We start from the raw sequence: 19,345 nt of genomic DNA, 5'->3' as shown, positions 1-19,345 counted from the left end.
TTGGCGACAGCTATTGAATCAGAAGTTAAGAACTCAGACAGGATGTATCCCTGCATGCAGCCTGCTGCCAAGGCACGTTGATATTGAACTTTTCTTAAAAGAACCTCTGGGTGTTTTGGCAAGAGACTGACAGCATTTCTGTCCTTTCTAGCGTATTTACATCATGTTAAACTAAAAGCAAGGTGGTGTAACAGCCTTTGAAGGGCCTGCCAGAAACCAATTTATCTGCATGTTACTAAGTCAATTATTTTACACAGCATTACGCAATAGGGAAAGAGGTCAGGTGTCTGTAACCATTCACCTCCCTCAGCACATGTCCATGAGTTCACAGAACATCTTATTAGGTTTAAAATGTAACAAGAACATTTTACAGTGATTAATATCATATCCCGCCTCCACTACACTAATGATTCCAACAGTCATGGCTGATCTGGTAAATTTACAAACAAACACCTTTATGCTTTCAACAACGCTGCCCCTTACACATGGGAGGAGCTCTTGGGAAACATCCACACTGCCTCTTCTTTGTCCTCCTTCAAATCCCCTCTTAAAACTCTTCTTTGCCATGATGACTAGAAAAAACTTGACATTGATTAGGCAGCTGGTGTGCCAAGACCACTGCCTAGAATCATAGAATATCAGGGTAGGAAGGGACCTCAGGAGGTCATCTAGTCCAACCCCTGCTCAAAGCAGGACCAATCCCCAAATAAATCATCCCAGCCAGGGCTTTGTCAAGCCTGACCTTAAAAACCTCTAAGGAAGGAGATTTCACCACCTCCCTAGGTAACCCATTCCAGTGCTTCACCACCCGCCTAGTGAAAAATCAAACCTAAACCTCCTAGCATGCTGCCCAATAGTGTCTCATTGTTTCCTTTCTCTCCCTCATCAGTCGGCTGTATCCATCTCTTGTTTCTTGTCTTACACTTAAGTTGAAAAGTTCCTCTTTTTGTTCTGTTTTTGTACAGCATCTAGCACAATGGGGTCCTTGTCTATGACTGTAGGCTCTACTGCAATACAATAATTATTAAATATGGTAGGTGAGCAATATAACAATCCCGAGGTATACCAGCATGTAAATATAATGCCTTTGGTAAGGGAGTAATGGGAGAAGAAACCAGGTGCAAATGGCATCTCCTTGTGCCAGCCAGGAAGGCTTCACCTGAAGGAGTCACTCATGAGGGAGAGAAGATGCTCCCCAAAGACTTATGCCAGTAAAGGGTAGCTTTAAAACTACCAAGCCAAGGTTCCATAACGTCAGGACCCCAGGTATGGCACGCAGGTCGAGGCCAGGGTCTGGGTTCGAGGGGACGTGGTCCGAGTTCAGTCTAGAGGGTCAAGCCAGAAGCAGCAAGCTGTACCAGTGTCACACAATAGGATCAAGTCAGACTTGAGGTTGCTGAGCAGCACCAGGTCAGAGCCAAGTGAGCCAGCCAAAGGAGGGTTAGTGGAAAAGAGCCATGGCGAGGTGTTGGGAGCAGAGCCAGAGACCAGGAACCAGGGGCAAGGTGTCAGAAGTGGAGCTCGGGACCAAGAACTGGAACCAGGAGTGAGGCATCAGGAGCAGAGCTGGAACCAGGGGCGAGGCATCTGGAGCAGAGCCGGCAATCAGGACCAGAGACGAGGTCCTGCAACCGGAACCAGGAGCGAAGCATTGGGAGCAGACCTGGGGACCAGGAACCTGAGCCAGGGACAAGGCGTCAGGAACAGAGCCGGGGACCGGGAACCTGAACCACGGGCAAGGTGTCTGGAACAGAGCAGAGGACCAGGAACCTGAACCAGGGCGAGGCATCAGGAACAGAACCGGGGACTGGGAACCAGAACCAGGGGCGAGGCATCGGGAGCGGAGCTGCAGGCCGAGAACAAGACCCAGGGGTGAGGCATCTGGACCAGAACCAGGGACTGGGAACCAGACCCAGGGGCAAGGCACTGGGAGTGGAGCCAAGGACCCGAACAGGGGTGAGGCGTCTGGAGCAGAGCCGGGAACCAGGAACCAGAACCAGGGGCAAGGCATTGGGAGCAGAGCCAGGGACTGGGAACCAGGGGCTAGGCATTGGGAGCAGAGCTGGGGACCGGGAACCAGAACTAGGAGCAAAGCGTCAGGAGCAGAACCGGGGACTGGAACCAGGGGTGAGGCTGGGTATCACGAACAGGGTGAGGGCCAGGAACCAGGAGCAAGCCAAGGTATCAGGAGTGCACAGCAAGGTCTGTTTGCAGCAGCAAGCCAGGGATCCACCCAGTTGCACAGATAGCCAACAGTTGTTTTCTCTAAGTCTTAAATAGCATGCCTGGTCCAAGTAAGGGAATGCAGTAGGCTCCACCAGTCAGGACCTCCATAGGTGGGACAGTCAGTGGTGCTTGAACCCATTCAGCACTTCACCAGAGATGTAGAGGTGTGGACACAGTAACCACCCAGGAGCCAGCAGACGCGGGGTCCAGAGCCATAGATACTTACAATAACAGCTCTGTAAACGGAGTGTGCCTGCAAGATGCACTGATTCAGTTCATTCCCCAGGTGCCCTAAACTAGACCCATCAATGTTGCTCATTTTCAGCAGAGCAGAGGTTGTAGGCACCACACAGCCCACAACCAGCAGACAGCTTCAGGTTCGTTTATGGACAGGACGGTGTGACGGTGCACTCTATATGATTTTATGAAAGTATGCTTATAAGTATGAATATAATGTAACTGGAATATGCTTCATTCAGAAGGTCTCTTGTAAGTTATTACAAAGCTTATAATCTACTCAGTGTGGTCATCCTATTTGTATAAATGTATCACTCTTGTATCTGAAAGTAGAAATATGAAATACAACTCTGAGGGCCTATTGTAATTATTTAAAGTGTGGGCCATTAATGGTGGTTTGGAATCTCGATGGCTCCTATTAACCAGGACAATTGTCTGTAGATGGCTGTTTTACTTGTGAGTCTTCCTGTATACGTGTGTGCTGGCAAGTGGGTAATGAAGTCTTACAGTGACATGTGATCATGTCACCTGAACTGGAATCCATCAATGGTGTTTTTCCATTGAGAAGGGGGGTGGCAACCCAGAGGAACGAAGGATTTCCGACTTATGCAAAAGATATATAAGTGGGAGGAATAGAACAAAGGGGGAGCCATCATGAGAAATCCCCTAGCTACCACCTGAACTGGAACAAGGACAGTATCTACAGGGGGTGTGAGTGATTGCTGGGCCCAGACTAGAAGGAGACTAGTTTGTAAAAGTATCAGAGGGGTAGCCGTGTTAGTCTGGATCTGTAAAAGCAGCAAAGAGTCCTGTGGCACCTTATAGACTAACAGACGTATTGGAGCATGAGCTTTTGTGGGTGAATACCCACTTTGTTGGATGCATGAATCCGAAGTGGGTATTCACCCACGAAAGCTCATGCTCCAATACGTCTGTTAGTCTATAAGGTGCCACAGGACTCTTTGCTGCCTTTAGTTTGTAAAAGGAAGCCTTGGACAGATGTCTTATTAAAACATAGTTAGGTCTCCAATTATATTGCACATTGGAAGTGTATGGATATGACACTTTGCCCCAGCTGCAGATCCGTCCCTCAAACTTTTACATAGTCTGGTCCAGATCTCAGATATCATCTAGTAGACCAGCTTCCTCCCCCATTTGAAATCACATGAATCAGTTGCTCTTCCTTCTCTTCCCATTTGCAGTCTCATCACAGCAAACACCATGGGAACTGCAGTGATTGCATTAGGAAAGTAACATATGGTTTGCTATCTTTTGCTGAGAATTAGCAAAAGATTAAAGCTGGCACCCTGGAACAAGCAGCTCTCTAGCCATGAAACAACGTTCCGCAGATGGCCATCTGGAAAATCACTGCATCAGGGTTTTGTCTCCAGGACCATCAGTCTAACGCCTTTCACAAACACTACAATCACCCATAAAATTAAAATAAATTTACATTTCTCCTCTTTATTATTTCTGTACTGGTGTAACTAGTACATTCCACTCTGCGGCAGGGGTAAAAAATGGCTGATATTGACTTCAGTGAGGCAATGCCAATTTCCATAGCTGAGGATCTGTACCTTCTCCATTTTTAGGCTCTCTTTTGGTTTCCAGGTATATTAGAACAAATTGTAATCAATCCTGGCTATGACATCCTCTCTTTGTAACCTTCCAAATGCTTGTCAGAAAGAGGTTGTGGCCTGTTTTATTAGTTTTACACTAGGGAGTGCAAGTAGCATTTTGCCAAAGTGATATACCTGCTGATTAGAGTCTCTTTAATATTTTTCCTATTCCTCGATAAGGGAGAATTTTCAAACTTAGGTGCCGAAAGTCCCTATTTAGGCACTGAGGCGCCTAAATGGCATATTCAAGCATAGAAACATGGAACTGGATCCTTAAGGCCAAAAGCTTTTCCCAACTGCACCTTAGACTAGAAAGATCAATTCCTCCTATCTGACAAGTGGGACCTAAACATTCTTCATATCATTCATATCGTTCTGCTTCTCCTGTACAGTAAAATAAGAGAAACTCTGTTACCGTTACTGGAGCAGGACTGTCAGAACCACAGGGCTTTACAGTCTGACTGCTTAATCCCCTAACAGATTCACGGAACCAGCAAAGTGATAGATAAGCTTGATTCCCAGCTCTATCACTGGCCTGCTGGGTGACATGGGGCAAGTCACTTGATCTCTCTGTGCCTTAGTCCCCCCCCCCCCATCTGTGGATAACTGTACTTCTCTGCTGTGAGGTGCTCAGATCCCACAGTGGTGGGGGCCATATTATGTTAAACCAGAGGTACTAAAACAAATCCTAGTGTGACTGCTGTATGCCTCTCATAAGAAAGACCATACTGGGACAGACCAATGGTCCATCTAGCCTAGTATCTTCCAACAGTGGCCAGTGCCAGGTGCTTCAGAGGGAATGAACAGAACAAGGCAATCCTTGAGTGATCATCCCACCGTCTACTCCCAGCTTCTGGCAGTCAGAAATTAGGGACACACAGAGCATAGGGTTGCATCCCTAACTATCTTGGCTAATAGCCATAGGTGGACCTACCCTCCATGAACTTATCTGATTCTTTTTTGAACCCCATTAGAGTTTTGGATTTCACAACATCCCCTGGCAATGAGTTCCACAGGTTGACTGTGCGTTGTGTGAAGAAGCACGACTTTGTGTTTGGTTTAATGCCTATTAATTTGATTGGGTGACCCCTGGTTCTTGTGTTATGTGAAGGAGTAAATAACACTTTCTTATTCACTTTCTCCACACCGTCCATGATTTTATAAACCTTTATCATGTCCTCTTTTAGTTCAAGCTGAAAAGTCCCAGTCTTTTTAATCTCTTCTTGTATGGAAGCTGTTCTATACCTTAATCATTTTTGTTGCCCTTCTTTGTACCTTTTCCAATTCCAATATATGTTTTTTGAGATGGGGTGACCAGAACTCCACACAGTGTTCAAGGAGTGGGCATACCATGGATTTATATAGTGGCATTTTGATATTTACCATCTTATTAGCTATCCCTTTCTTAATGGTTCCTAGCATTGTTAGTTTTTTTTGACTGCCATGGCACATTGAGTGGATATTTTCAGAGAACTATCCATAGTAAATACAGTAGCATCTGGATATGATTGTCTGCAGTAAGCAGAGATATAGTGAGGAGGGGAAGAGATACTTAGCCTCAGTCTTTAATGAGGCTAATGAGGAGCTTAGGGATAATGGTAGGATGACAAATCGGAACGAGGATATGGAGGTAGATATTACCACATCCGAGGTAGAAGCCAAACTCGAACAGCTTAATGGGACAAAATCGGAGGGCCCAGATAATCTTCATCCAAGAATATTAAAGGAACTGGCACATGAAATTGCAAGCTCATTAGCAAGAATTTTTAATGAATCAGTAAACTCAGGGGTTATACTGTATGACTGGAGAATTGCTAACATAGTTCCTATTTTTAAGAAAGGGGAAAAAAGTGATCCAGGTAACTACAGGCCTGTTAGTTTGACATCTGTAGTATGTAAGGTCTTGAAAAAAATTTTGAAGGAGAAAGTAGTTAAGGACATTGAGGTCAATGGTAATTGGGACAAAATACAACATGGTTTTACAAAAGGTAGATCACGCCAAACCAACCTGATCTCCTTCTTTGAGAAGGTAACAGATTTTCTAGACAAAGGAAACGCAGTGGATCTAATTTACCTCAATTTCAGTAAGGCATTTGACACGGTTCCACATGGGGAATTATTAGTTAAATTGGAAAAGATGGGGATCAATATGAAAACTGAAAGGTGGATAAGGAGCTGGTTAAAGGGGAGACTACAACAGGTCGTACTGAAAGGTGAACTGTCAGGCTGGAAGGAGGTTACCAGTGGAGTTCCTCAGGGATCAGTTTTGGGACCAATCTTATTTAATCTTTTTATTACTGACCTTGGCACAAAAAGTGGGAATGTGCTAATAAAGTTTGTGGACGACACAAAGCTGGGAGGTATTGCCAATACAGAGAAGGACCAGGATATCATACAGGAAGATCTGGATGACCTTGTAAACTGGAGTAATAGTAATAGGATGAAATTTAATAGTGAAAAGTGCAAGGTCATGCATTTAGGGAGTAATAACAAGAATTTTAGTTATAAATTGGGGACACATCAGTTGGAAGTAACAGAGGAGGAGAAGGACCTCGGAGTATTGGTTGATCACAGGATGACTATGAGCTGCCAATGTGATATGGCCGTTAAAAAAGCTAATGCAGTTTTGGGATGCATCAGGCGAGGTATTTCCAGCAAAGATAAGGAGGTGTTAGTACTATTATACAAGGCACTGGTGAGACCTCATCTGGAATACTGTGTGCAGTTCTGGTCTCCCATGTTTACGAAGGATGAATTCAAACTGGAACAGGTACAGAGAAGGGCTACTAGGATGATCCGAGGAATAGAAAACCTATCTTATGGAAGGAGACTCATAGAGCTTGGCTCATTTAGCCTAACCAAAAGAAGGTTATGGGGGGATATGATTGCTCTTGATAAATATATCAGAGGGATAAATATCAGGGAGGGAGAGGAATTATTTAAGCTTAGTACCAATGTGGACACAAGAACAAATGGATATAAACTGTCTAACAGGAAGTTTAGACTTGAAATTAGATGAAGGTTTCTAACCATTAGAGGAGTGAAGTTCTGGAACAGCCTTCCAAGGAGAGTAGTGGGATAGCCTAATTCTGGCAATTAATTTGGCAATTGATCTTTGATTATCAGCAGGTAAGTATGCCCAGTGGTCTGTGATGGGATGTTAGATGGGATGGGATCTGAGTTACTATAGAGAATTCTTTCCTGAGTGCTGGCTGGTGAGTCTTGCCCACATGCTCAGGGTTTAACTGATTGTCATATTTCGGGTCAGGAAGGAATTTTCCTCCAGGGAAGATTGGCAGAGGCCTTGGAGGTTTTTCACCTTCCTCTGCAGCATGGGGCACGGATCACTTGCTGGAGGATTCTCTGCAGCTTGAGCTCTTCAAACCACAATTTGAGGACTTCAATAACTCAGACATAGGTTAGGGGTATGTTACAGGAGTGGGTGGGTGAGACTCTGTGGCCTGCATTGTGCAGGAGGTCAGACTAGATGATCATAATGGTCCTTTCTGACCTTAAAGTCTATGAGTCTATGAGATGGACAACAGAAGAGTTTGCCAATTCTATTGCCAGAAGCAAACTCTGCCCAATCTTTGCCCAATAAAAGCCCAGAAATCTGATAATTGACTCTGGGGGGGAAGTATGGAACTGAAGCTGCCATTCCCACGTCTCTCGGGACAACAAGGGCAGCTCCTCCCTCTCCCCAAGCAGTTTGGGAGGGAGATTCAGAACAAGAGTGAACACTTTCCAGCTGGATGTTGATGGCTGTCCACTGCCTGACCAAAGTGTGAACCATTACTCTTCCAAACATATAATTAGGGCCCTACCAAATTCACGGCCATGAAAAACGCATCGTGAAATCTGGTCTTTTGTGTTCTTTTACTCTATTCTATACAGATTTCACGGGGGAGACCAGCGTTTCTCAAATTGGGAGCCCTGACCCAAAAAGGAGTTTCAGGAGGCTCAGAAAGGTTATTTTAGGGGTCATGGTATTACCATCCTTACTTCTGCACTACCTTCAGAGCTGGGTGGCTGGAGAAAGGCAGCTGTTGGCCGACACTCAGCTCTGAAGGCAGTGCCCCACCACCAGCAGCACAGACGTAAGAGCGGCAATACCATACCAGGCCATCCTTACTTCTGCCTGCTGCTGGTGGCAGCTCTGCCTTCAGAGCTGGGCTCCCAGCCAGCAGCTGCCGCTCTCCAGCTGCCCAGCTCTGAAGGCAGTGCCACCGCTAGGAGCTGCACAGAAGTAAGGATAGTAGTACCTCAACCCCCCCTACAATAGCCTTGCAACCACCAACCCCCCCAACTCCTTATTGGGTCAGGACCCTACAACTACGACATGGTGAAATTTCAGATTTAAACAGATGAAATCATGAAATTTATTATTTTTTAAATTCTATGATCATGAAATTGACCAACATGGACCATGAATTTGGTAGGGCCCTACATATACAAGGCCTGCACCAGTGTAACTAAAATTGAACCAGTTACACCAGTGCAATCCTCAAATAAATGTGGTGAGTTACTGTATTAAACTAAATTGTGTGTCTATATTACAGGGTTGCACTGGTATAACTGGATTGACAAAGTTATACCTGTGCAAGTTTCCTATATATACATACACACACACACACACATACACACACACACAGAGCCTATACACTAGGCCTTTGGCCTTTAGCCATATAACTTTACTGGGAGTCACAGGGAAATGTCAGATAATCATTCAGATGGAGAGAGTCTAAAAAGTCAGTACATTGAGCATATCACTGACAGACAGGACTCTTTGCATTCTGACAACCTCCTTCAAGCAAATCAAGCTTAGAGGCAGCCCCCTGACAGTTTAACAAAGGCTCATTTGGCACTTCAGGCGTTGAGTGCTGAAAACACCTCCACCAAACAGGTATTTTTCCCCCATTGGAGAGGACTTATTGTGAAGATGCTGCAAGTATAGAAAGAATTGGCCCCGGGAGTAACAGAGCTTCATTTAGCTTAGGGTGATTGCCAAGAGTGATCAACAGAGTGCAAAGCCCCATGGGAGTTGCTGCTCCAGCCGTCATAGAAGTGCTGACTTCAGCATGATGCCAGAAGGCAGCTTTGTAGCCTTGATGAAGGGTGGCACATCGCCACTCCTTTAAACTCACTAGATTTCATTTGGAGTATCTGAGAATTCTGTGTGCTTTTTGAGACAAGTGAAATAATTCCTGGACAGAAGTTGCCCTGGATAGCAGATCTGAAACCCTGATCGCCTTGTGTGGGAGATAAAGAAAGAATGAAGCTTTGTCTACACTATACTTCTTCCATCAATGTTTATGAACATTTTAACAATCTCATGTTTATGTTATTGAAATGTTTTTTCTCCTCACTAATGGAACCTCAAGATTGTCATTATTTGATGCTGAGCAATACAGGCAGGTGATAGGTAGCTTTCCTGCCCACATTGGCCAAATAGCTCAATAGCAATGGATTCTCTGAACAGGCTGGAAACTTTACTGAATTATGATCAGTGGCTGTCGGCAAGGGAAAGGTCTGTGATGCACACAAAAGGCAACTGCAGGCTAAACTGAGACCTGGGTGAATTCTCCCCAGTGTATCACCTCCATCTGTATCCCTCTGGGGTTACTGGTTGGGAAGATTCAAAGAGCAGATATAACTCCTGCCCTCAGCACAGGGATTTAAACCTCACTCTTTCCCTTCTGCAGTAAATTGCTTATTTATTTAAAATAGTGTTCGATTTGCTGATAGGACTAATGAGAGAAGTGGCTTTGGAACAAACTGTGTCTTTTTCTACAGGACACGTAATGACAGCCATGGTTTTGCCCTGCCAATGACCCTTGCCTGTAAAATGTATTTCTTCTGGCAATAGCCAGGCCTTGGCAGTTTTATGAATCCAAGAGAGGAAAGAAAATGAGGAGAGATGGAGCACGAGAAGAGAGAGACAAAATAGGGGGAAGTTAAACAACTTAGAGAAAAAACAGAGCGGGAAAAAGTAGAGAAATGATAAAGTGAGAAAACAGAGGAGGCTGAGGGAAATCTAATCTGATGGAAGCGCACCTCTTCTTGGTCACTGCTTGGCCACACAGTTCCCAGGAGAGCTAGCCCTGGCAATGAAAACTGGCTGAAAGAGTGGGGGATGCTAAGCCACTTAGGCAAAGGTGGGGAAATAATTACAGAAAGGAAGTTTGAAATAAAAGAGAGAGGCAAGAAAAAGGGGAGGAGAAAAACAGCAATAATTAGAGGAAGGGTAATCCCATCTGTAGGTGTTAAACCTTCCTGATTAGACACTAATGTGTCTGCTTCCCATAACATCGCACTTCCTGATTCAAGTTCCCATTACGTGATGTCAGCAGCCTCCTCTGAGCTATATTATAGTCAGAGCAGGTAGTGCTACCCAGAGAGGGAAGGGAGACTGGGACTGGCTGGGCAAAGAGATGGGGTGATGAGTCTGTGGTAAGGGGCAAAATTAAGGTTGTACAGGCATCCTTAATTCTGGTATTTACTAACTTCTGAGTGCTTGACTTTGCAACTTTAATGTTCTTTTAACACAGTTTGTATGTGTATCCGTATAGTATTTGCTGTCTTTGCATTATCCTCTCAAAAGCAAACTAACTGCACCCCAGGAGCTGGGTTACTGTTATACTGTATTTTGTAACGTTAAAAAAGACGGGGGACACATTCCAGACACTAATGTTTTTAATTCAATTTAGGCAAAACTAACCCAATGAGACAGGGTGCCAGAACACTACCTAACCTCCAGCAGATGAGAAGTTAACCTCAACTCACCAAGCCCCTCCCCTCATTCAGGTGCTCATGAAGGGGGACCATATCACACTTGCTTCGGAATCAGAGGAAGCAGGATAGGCTCCACACCTACGGCCACTCACATGGTTTGAACCCAAATCTGGGAGTTTTCCATTTCTCTCTCTGCTCGTTACCTCCTCATTGTGCTTTTCTTTTATAAACAAATAGCTTCTTCAAGGAAAAGACCTTGCCAATTGCAACTGTATTTTTTTTTTTTTTTTTGCTGCTGCTGCTGAATTATGCCACCAGGTTACAGATTTTTTTTTTTTTTTAAATATACATTTGGCTTCAGAGTCTTTCATCGCAGGGAAGTTAAGCTGGGGATATTTGTTAGTCAGTTATGCTGAGATGTTTTTTATTTTAAATTGGTGTGAACACTGAACAACTTTGTTTCCTAATAAGCCAACTCAATGCTGTGGAGGGAGTTTTTTACCGGGCAAAACACTGACCCTTAACATATCAACAGTGGTCTACAACAGGGCACGGTACAAGGGCATTCCAGCCACTTGGGCTCATAATCACTAGAACCAGATCTGGGCGAAGGCCCGTTGTGCAGCAGATAGAGTCAATTTAATTTCTCACTCAACTATCTGGCTGACTAGATACTTCGTATTACTTTATTTTGCAGTTGTGTCCATTTTAAAGGGATGGCTATGGGAAGATGCCCAATGCAGTCAGTAGTTAAACACTCAGAATATACCTGACATTACAGAGGTACGTGATGTGAAAAGGAAGCAGCACAAAGGAGGGAATGGTCCATAGTTACAGTTATGCTAGTGTTTGACACAGTATGTAAACAACAGGCAGACATTCAGGCCAAGCAGTCTTTACACAGAAATAGGTAGAACGGGGAAGGCTGATTTAGTGGAAGATTGGTTCAGAGGTTAGCATGCCAACCTAAGATTTAAGAGATGTGGGTTCAATTCCCTGCTCTGCCACAGACTGACTCCCTGGATGACCTTGCCTCAGCTCCCCGTAGATATGATAATATTTATGTATCTCATATCAAGGGGATTATGAGGCTAAATTAATTAAAGATTGTAAGGTGCTCAGACACTACAGTAATCGGCACCATCGAAGTGCCTAAGATAGATACCTGTAGGTGTTCCTTTTTATGCCATAGGGAAGGGTGCCATGAAAAGATAAGTAAAATGGGGAAAGGATTGGCCTGGAACACGGGGACAAGTGGAAGCCCTCCATACCAACAGAATCACTGCCTGGAGATAATGAGCTCCATGGCCTAAACATTCAGGGCCAGATCCCCAGCTGGTGTAAAGATTCCATTGATTTCAGAGGAGCCACACCCAGTTGCACAAGCTGAGGCTCTGGCCAGAGGGGAAGAGGTCAGCCCATACTTAGCTACATCCCTGCAGCCACCCCTGTAAAAGAAGAAAGTGAAGGGGAATAAAGCAGTTTTTCTACAGGGATTTCTCCCCTTTCCCATTGATGCAGTTCCATTGTATTAGGAGCTTCTTTCGAGGAGAGAAATAATATTTGGCTTCCTTGGCAACAAAGAACAAAGAGACAATGGAAATCCGACACTGGAATTTATTAAGCCGCATGGTATGCTAACCCCTTGTATAGGGACCACAAATAGGTAAAACAGAATGGCCCCCAAGAAACAGCACTTTAGAAAGCTTTTGGCCAAAGGCTATTTGTGCTGTTTTGACACAAAGCCGTTGTTTTGACGAATAGGCTACAAGAAGGGGATTTCTCTTGCAGAATTGCACTTTGAGGAGCTCTGGGCCTCACAGCTGTGACGGCAACTGCATCCCCACAGGACATTTCTTTCTTAACCAGTTACCTACTAAACTACATCACTGGCCAACTCCTTATTCAGGCCAGACTCCCACTGAGGCCAGTAGAAATTATGCCTGTGTATGGACTGCATTATTATTTGGATTAAAAGCAGCTCAAGTGAACACAGAAGCAGCCAGATCCAAGCAGATAGACACTGTGCTGATCGCTCCCTACATCATTTTATGTCATGAAGAAATTATGGAAGCATTTGCTGAATTCCCCATTCATAATAATCAGGAACCAAGGACCAAGACTGGGGCCAGCTTTGAGCACAAGCAGAGCAACCAACCCTTTGGGCTTCCATGCAAACTTCACAGCTCAAAAGCTGGGCCAAGTTTGGAGAAGGAGAAAAATTCCCTACTGCCAAATTTTCCACTCACACTTCATCTATTGTGAAGCACCGTGAATTGCCTGTGTATACAGTGCTGTACCACAGCTGATGTGGGCCAAGGAATTAGCAGGTCTCCTCCTCAACAAGCTTGTAGTCAAAGGCTGAGAGTTACAAAGCTGCCTACGCACTGCAGACACTCAGTTCCCAATGAAGTTAACCGGCACTGGGTGACCAAGTCCCCACTAAAGGCACAGCAGGTATAATAGAGTAGAACACAAAATCAGGTACACATATATAACAAATATATCCTGTGCTGCGGATTGGGAGTATTTCAGATTGGGAAAGAATCTCATGGGTCTGTTTTGGTTTGAGTTTTAAAACAGGGAGAACTAAGTCAGACAGCTCCATTCGCACTCTGATCCCTTTTGTCAACGGACTGTGAAGAGCAACAAAATAAGTCAATTCATAGGACCGCAGGCTAGGAACTTGCTGCTGTCGGGGACTCTAACCCCAACAGCGAAGTTCGTTGTCTGACCACAGAGAGACAGGCCTAACACTGCTTTATTTAACTGCATCAGATAGAATGGGGCGGGAGTAGGGTTGCCAACTGTCTAATCGCACAAACACAAAGACCGTTGCCCTGCCCCCTGCCCCGCTCCTTCCCCAAGCCATGCCCCTATCCTGCCCCTTCTCTGAGGCCCTCCCCCCACTCATTCTAGCCCCCCTCCCTCCCTCCATCACTCACTTTAACTAGGCTGGGGCAAGGGGTTGGAGTGCAGGAGGGGGTGCAGGCTTTGGGCTTGCGGGTGCAGCCGAGGGGTTCGGAGTGTGGGAAGGGGCTCTGGGCTGAGCCTGGGGCAGGGGGTTGGGGTGCAGGAGTGGGTGTGGGCTCTGGGCTGAGCCTGGGGCAGGGGGTTGGGGTGCAGGAGTGGGTGTGGGCTCTGGGCTGAGCCTGGGGCAGAGGGTTGGGGTGCAGGAGTGGGTGTGGGCTCTGGGCAGAGGTGAAAGTAGACTGGTACAGCATACCGGTAAGAAGCCAGTACCGGCCCATACACAGCCCATGTTAAAGCACTGCCACTGCAGCGCTTTAACATCATTGCCCCTTTTGTCCCTGCCCCCGGGCCGCTGACAGGGGGAAAAAGAGGCAGCTGCCCCAGGCTCACGACTCCCAGCTGCTGCCACCGCTACTGCAGCAGCGGCCAGAGCCCTGGGCGGCAGGGGCCAGGCAGCGCAGATGGGCTGGCTGGGGTAAGCTGACCCCCCAGCCCCGCCCCTTCCAGGGGCTGGAGCCGGCCCCCATACCAGTAAGAATTTAATATTACTTTCACCCATGGCTCTGGGAGGGAGTTTGGGTGCAGGAGGGGGCTCAGGGCTGGGCATTAGGGTGGGCGACGGGGGCAGCACTTATCTTGGGCAGCTCTTGAACGCAACCAGCACATCCCCCTAGCAGCGGCTCCTGGACGGGGCAGGGGGACAGGGGTCTCTGCATGCTGCCCCTGCCCGCAGGCACCACCCCCACAGCTCCCATTGGCTGCGGTTCAAGGTGGGGGCAGCACGTGGGGCATGCCACAGGTACATGTCGGCCGCTTCTGGGAGCAGCGCAGGGCCAGGGCAGGTAGGTAGCCTGCCTTAGCCCCACTATGCCACTGGACTTCTACTCGCCTCAAATCTCCTGGATTGGCTTCAGTAGCCTCCAGGAGACAGGGCCTGATTCCAGGAGACTCCCGGCAAAACCGGGACAGTTGGCAACCCTAGGTGTGAGGGAGATGCTCATGGACTCAAACACAAAGTAAGTAAGAGGTGCAGCACGCTTCCCACCATCAGCCTCTCGGAAATGCAGTTAACCCTATCCTGACCACTTTACTAAAGAGTCCCACATCTCAGCCACAGTGCAAGTCACACAGCACTCCCTGACTGACAGACAGTGACCCTCAACTCAATATCTTCACTGTTCCTGCCTTCTAGTACTGATTAAAGAGAACTCACCGCAATTTCACAAAGAAACTTTTCACTGAAATTGTTCACTTTTGAAACCAGTTCTAGTGTTAAGTGACTGATCTCCGCCTCCTCAAAGGACGTAAAAACCTTAAAACTAGGTACCCAAGCCCAAAAGATGTTGCTACAAACTAATGAAATAAATTCAGAGTATTTAAGGTCAGAAGGGATCATTCAGCTCATCTAGGCTGACCTCTGCTCCAGTATATCAAAAGATACTAAATTTCACCCAGTTACCCCTATATTTAGCCCAATGTTTTGCTTTTCTCTGCTCAGTTAAAGAACTCTTGGTATATTCTCCCTGTGAAGGTACTTTTAAACCATTATCAAGTCACTTCTCAGCATGCATTGACAGACCTGGTATTTCTTTTACAACATTAAAACTAACATATGCACGGTGGAGTGCAGTTCATCATTGCAATAGGTAACATTTCAATGCCTCTCAGTTTTGCTGTCAGCAGAGACGCCTCTCAGCTAAACAAACTGTCCTGCACCAGACTCCAGGGAGGTAAGAACAGGCCTTCCTGTGAACCTGACCCCTTGACCAACAGCATCATTTATCTTTATAAAAATGACCAAGGGTTCATTTTATAAACTGCTGCTCAAGACAATGTAAGTTTCACCTTTAGACCCAGCCTGTCATGGAAGAAATGCAGCTGCACGAAGCATTGCAACATGATTACCAAACCTTGCTGAGTTTTTTGGTCTTTATTTGTAAGTTCAGTGATAGACTTACTGAAACATTAAGGCAGTGACTGTTATAGAAATGTACATACAAATAATTAAAGAAAATATCCACATTTCTAAGATTTCTGTTATGAATTTCCCATCTCCCACTACTGCCCAAACTTTTAGCAACGCATGGATTTCACTGGCAACCTGCCATGAATCTGATCTCCCAGTTCTGCCATCTTTGCCCTCACTGAGTACCCTCTCTTACCTCCATGAAGAGTTCCTTGCTGGGGAGTAGAATTCGTCCCTTTTCTTAAGTTATGTCTACATCAGGGATCGGCAACCTTTTGGTACGCGGCTCGCCAGGGTAAGCACCCTGGTGGGCCGGGCCAGTATACCTGCAGCGTCCACAGGTTTGGTGGATCGCGGCTCCCACTGGCCGTGGTTAATCGCTCCAGGCCAATGGGGGCTGTGGGAAGCCAAGGCCAGCACATCCCTCGGCCCGCGCCACTTCCCACAACCCCCACTGGCCTGGAGCGATTAACCGCGGCCAGTGGGAACCGCAATCGGCTGAACCTGCGGACACAGCTGGTAAACAAACCAGCCCGGCCCACCAAGGTGCTTACCCTGGCGAGCCACGTGCCAAAGGTTGCCGATCCCTAGTCTGCACTGCAGTCTACACTACTGCTAACATGCAGTAAGGAACATGAGGTAGAAGCCCAGTGAAACTAGGGCAGTTTGTAGTTTAAATACTAGTTAGTAGGTTGAGATAAACCCTAGGCTCCCTCATAGTTTTTAGCACACCCTACTAACACGTGAAACCTACATACTTCCTTGTCTTCTCTAGGATTTTACCTCATGTAAGTTACCATGTGTTAGCTAACATGAGGTATGAACACACATTTGTTTCCTAGTGAAAAGACAGACGGTGGGTTCTAGTGGCAGCAAGTGGAATGGGCTAGTTACTGCACGGTAGCTAACATGCAGTATGAACCAGGGCAAACGGCTAGGAGGGAGTCAGAGTCAGAGCCAGAGCAGGAGGAGCTGACAAGCAACCTTGTGCCTGACTGGGCTCCTTCTCTTCACCTCCCTCTTCCCCAGCAGCCTTTGTGCAGTCGGTGGCCACTGTACCCAGGCTCAGAAGAGGCTCCTTTCCAGCTGGCCCCAGCTCCTGTCCCTGCTGCTGTTACCTGGCCCACAGTCTTTTTCTCCCTCTTTTCCATTCTCCTTCCTTGGGCCCTGCTGCCACAGAGCCCCAGTCTCCCCACTCTTTCTGCTGTTGAGCCCCACAGAAGCAGGTTCTTTCTCCCTTCCCCCTCCAGGGAACAGGATCCAGAGGGAGAATCCCCTGAGGAGGAAAGGAAGAACCCCATGGGGAAAGATATGGGGTGAGGGATGAGCAGTCCCTTCAAAGGTAAATGGGGAAATATGGCAGGGAGAAATGACCTCCAGAGTGAAGCAATGGGTAGGAAAAATTCATAGAACAGATGGTGTGTGATCAAGCATCAGGTTGGGGAGACACAACCTGAGTATGTTAACAGGGAGCAAATGGGAGGATCCATACATGCATTTAATTTTTATTCGGGATGTTGAACTTCGCTAGCTAAAGAGACGTACTGCAACATTTTACCTCTTGATGGTGCTCGTTTCTTCCCTTTTCCTGTTATTGAAGATGTTTGTAAATAAAATGGGTTTTCTCCCTCCCAGCCCAACTACATCTTCTGCAGTGAAGTCATAATCCTTAGTTCATGACCAGACAAATCAGCTGCCAAGAAATCTGTGACATCATGAGTTCAGCTTCACTGCAGGATCAAATAGTTGCAGACAAGTGACTATGAGGTAGAAAGTTTAAGTGAAAATGGCTCTGGTAATTAAGTAAAAAGTCCTTCTTAAAATGTAATAATTTATGGTTTCTCTGATTGAATTCTGGTTTTCAGATCTAGCTTTCTGCATTTAAATAGCATTACTGGTATATGTTTCAAAGTCATTGCAGCTTGAGACTTTAAATAAGATACTCAAAATCTGAATAACAAAATAACCAAAATAATAAGAAAACACTTAGTTCTTAGTACATTTCAAAACTTCTACCATACAACCTGCCAATGTAATGAGTAGATAAAATCAAACCAATAGTATTATCATCACAATCATCTGGGTGTATGTTGTATACTTTTAGCTAATGTACTGCACAAAAGCCATTAGGCTATTGATGTCAGTGGACATGGAAATATGTCTGTCAGAAAATCAAATCTAGATAGTCCTTGCAGGAAGGATAGCTTTCAACTTTGGGTGGTATATTTATTAACTTCATCTATCCATTTACTTACAATATCTGCCCCTGTTTCCACAGCCTGGAGCTATGAACCTGACATAGGTTGTATTAAAAAAGGAGTTAAAGACGAAGGAGGGGAAAAAGTGAAACAGGAGAATGCTGGAAAGCAAGGAGATGAAAGACATACAGGAAGGCAGTGGATTAATGGACAAGCATTTATGTTGTGATCAGTTAATGCACAGAGATTAGCATGCAAGGTATTTTCTGCAAGAAACATCCTGTCAGCCACACAGTGATATGCAAAAGATGGAGCAGCCAAATGTCAAACAAATTGTAACTCAGTCTTCCCTTTACCTTCTCTCATCCTGGGCCCGGAGGTTAGGCTGGGGGAAAGATCAGAGGGAGAAAAACAACACCAAGGAATCGGTAGGATGCCTCAAGTTCCGCCAAGCAGAACCGTCCCTTCAAGGCGATAAATCAAGAGCATATATCTTGGGCTTCCCCTCTAGAGAAGGAGGGGAAAACTTTTTGGATATGGTTTCAGAGCAGAGGTTATCTTCCCCACACCAAAAAACAACAGAGCTGTTTCTGGCCTGAATCAAGCAACTGCAGTAGAAAACAGCTAGAACTTCCCCATGTACTATCCATAAAGGCACAGGGTCAAACAGAATTATGTGCTAGAGTTGGGATAAAAAACGAAACGGTTTTCCCATCCAGGGAATATTTTCAAGATACAAAAAAACTTCCCCAAAGTCAAAATCTTGAAAGCTTTTGAGAACTAAACATCTGAAAAAAGTTTCATCTTGATCATTTCAAACAGCGTAGTTTTAATTTTGACCTTTTTTAAAATCTAAATTTACTAAAATTTCAAAATGAAAAATCATTTAAATTCTAAAACTTTAAACTTCTTGCTTGAAAATGTTGAAATGGGATGTTAACAATTTTGAACATTTTTCTTTTTCCCAAAAATTGTTCAAGTCGGGAGATTTGTTGAAACCGATGCTGTTTCACAAACAGTGTTGACAAATCGGCATTTTGGGTGAAAAACTGTTTGTTGAAAAATTCCAAACAAGTTTAATTCTCTCCCAGTTGAAATACAGGATTCAGATGGAGTGGGAACATTGGGGGGTTACAGCATTAGGAGATGGTTAGGATGAAGGGGAGCTAACAACCAAAGGCAATGCAACAAATGAAAATATGTCCAATCTCTACATTTTGCAGCTAAGTGTTGATGACATCAGGATGCTGTGAAAGTTTCTCCCATGTGGAAGGGTAGTGGACGGAGGCTGTTGGAATACAAATCCCAATCAGGCCCCTCTGGGCCCACTGCCTGAAAGGAGCTGGAAAGACCTGATTTACTTTGAGTACTCTTGGCTACAGCTGATTCTGGAT

General features: G+C 45.6%; 1 protein-coding gene and 1 long non-coding RNA gene across 6 annotated transcripts in view; one reads left to right on the top strand and one right to left on the bottom strand.

Annotated features, from left to right (window-relative positions):
- The window catches only part of EVA1A (eva-1 homolog A, regulator of programmed cell death), a 300,077-nt gene that overhangs the window by 213,671 nt on the left and 67,061 nt on the right, over positions 1-19,345 (bottom strand). Inside the window, exon 1 of one of the 4 annotated variants that reach the window (XM_039530657.1) lies at positions 17,312-17,350. The exons of the other annotated variants lie outside the window; for them this stretch is intronic. The gene's annotated coding sequence lies outside the window, so the exon portion shown is untranslated. Of the gene's footprint in view, positions 1-17,311; positions 17,351-19,345 lie in introns of those variants that run through there. 4 annotated transcript variants of the gene reach the window in all.
- LOC120401073 lies at positions 16,834-19,162 on the top strand. Of its 2 annotated transcripts, none has more exons than XR_005596265.1 (3): positions 16,834-17,095; positions 17,389-17,520; positions 18,032-19,162. It is a non-coding gene; the product is annotated as an uncharacterized LOC120401073 (long non-coding RNA). The 2 variants fall into 2 exon arrangements; XR_005596266.1 differs by having other exon boundaries at positions 17,389-17,577.

Source organism: Mauremys reevesii, linkage group 3, assembly GCF_016161935.1.
Source record: "Mauremys reevesii isolate NIE-2019 linkage group 3, ASM1616193v1, whole genome shotgun sequence".
Taxonomy (NCBI): Eukaryota; Metazoa; Chordata; order Testudines; family Geoemydidae; genus Mauremys; species Mauremys reevesii.
The sequence above is the reverse complement of the archived record's forward strand: the minus strand, read 5'-3'. Positions and strand labels throughout refer to the sequence as shown.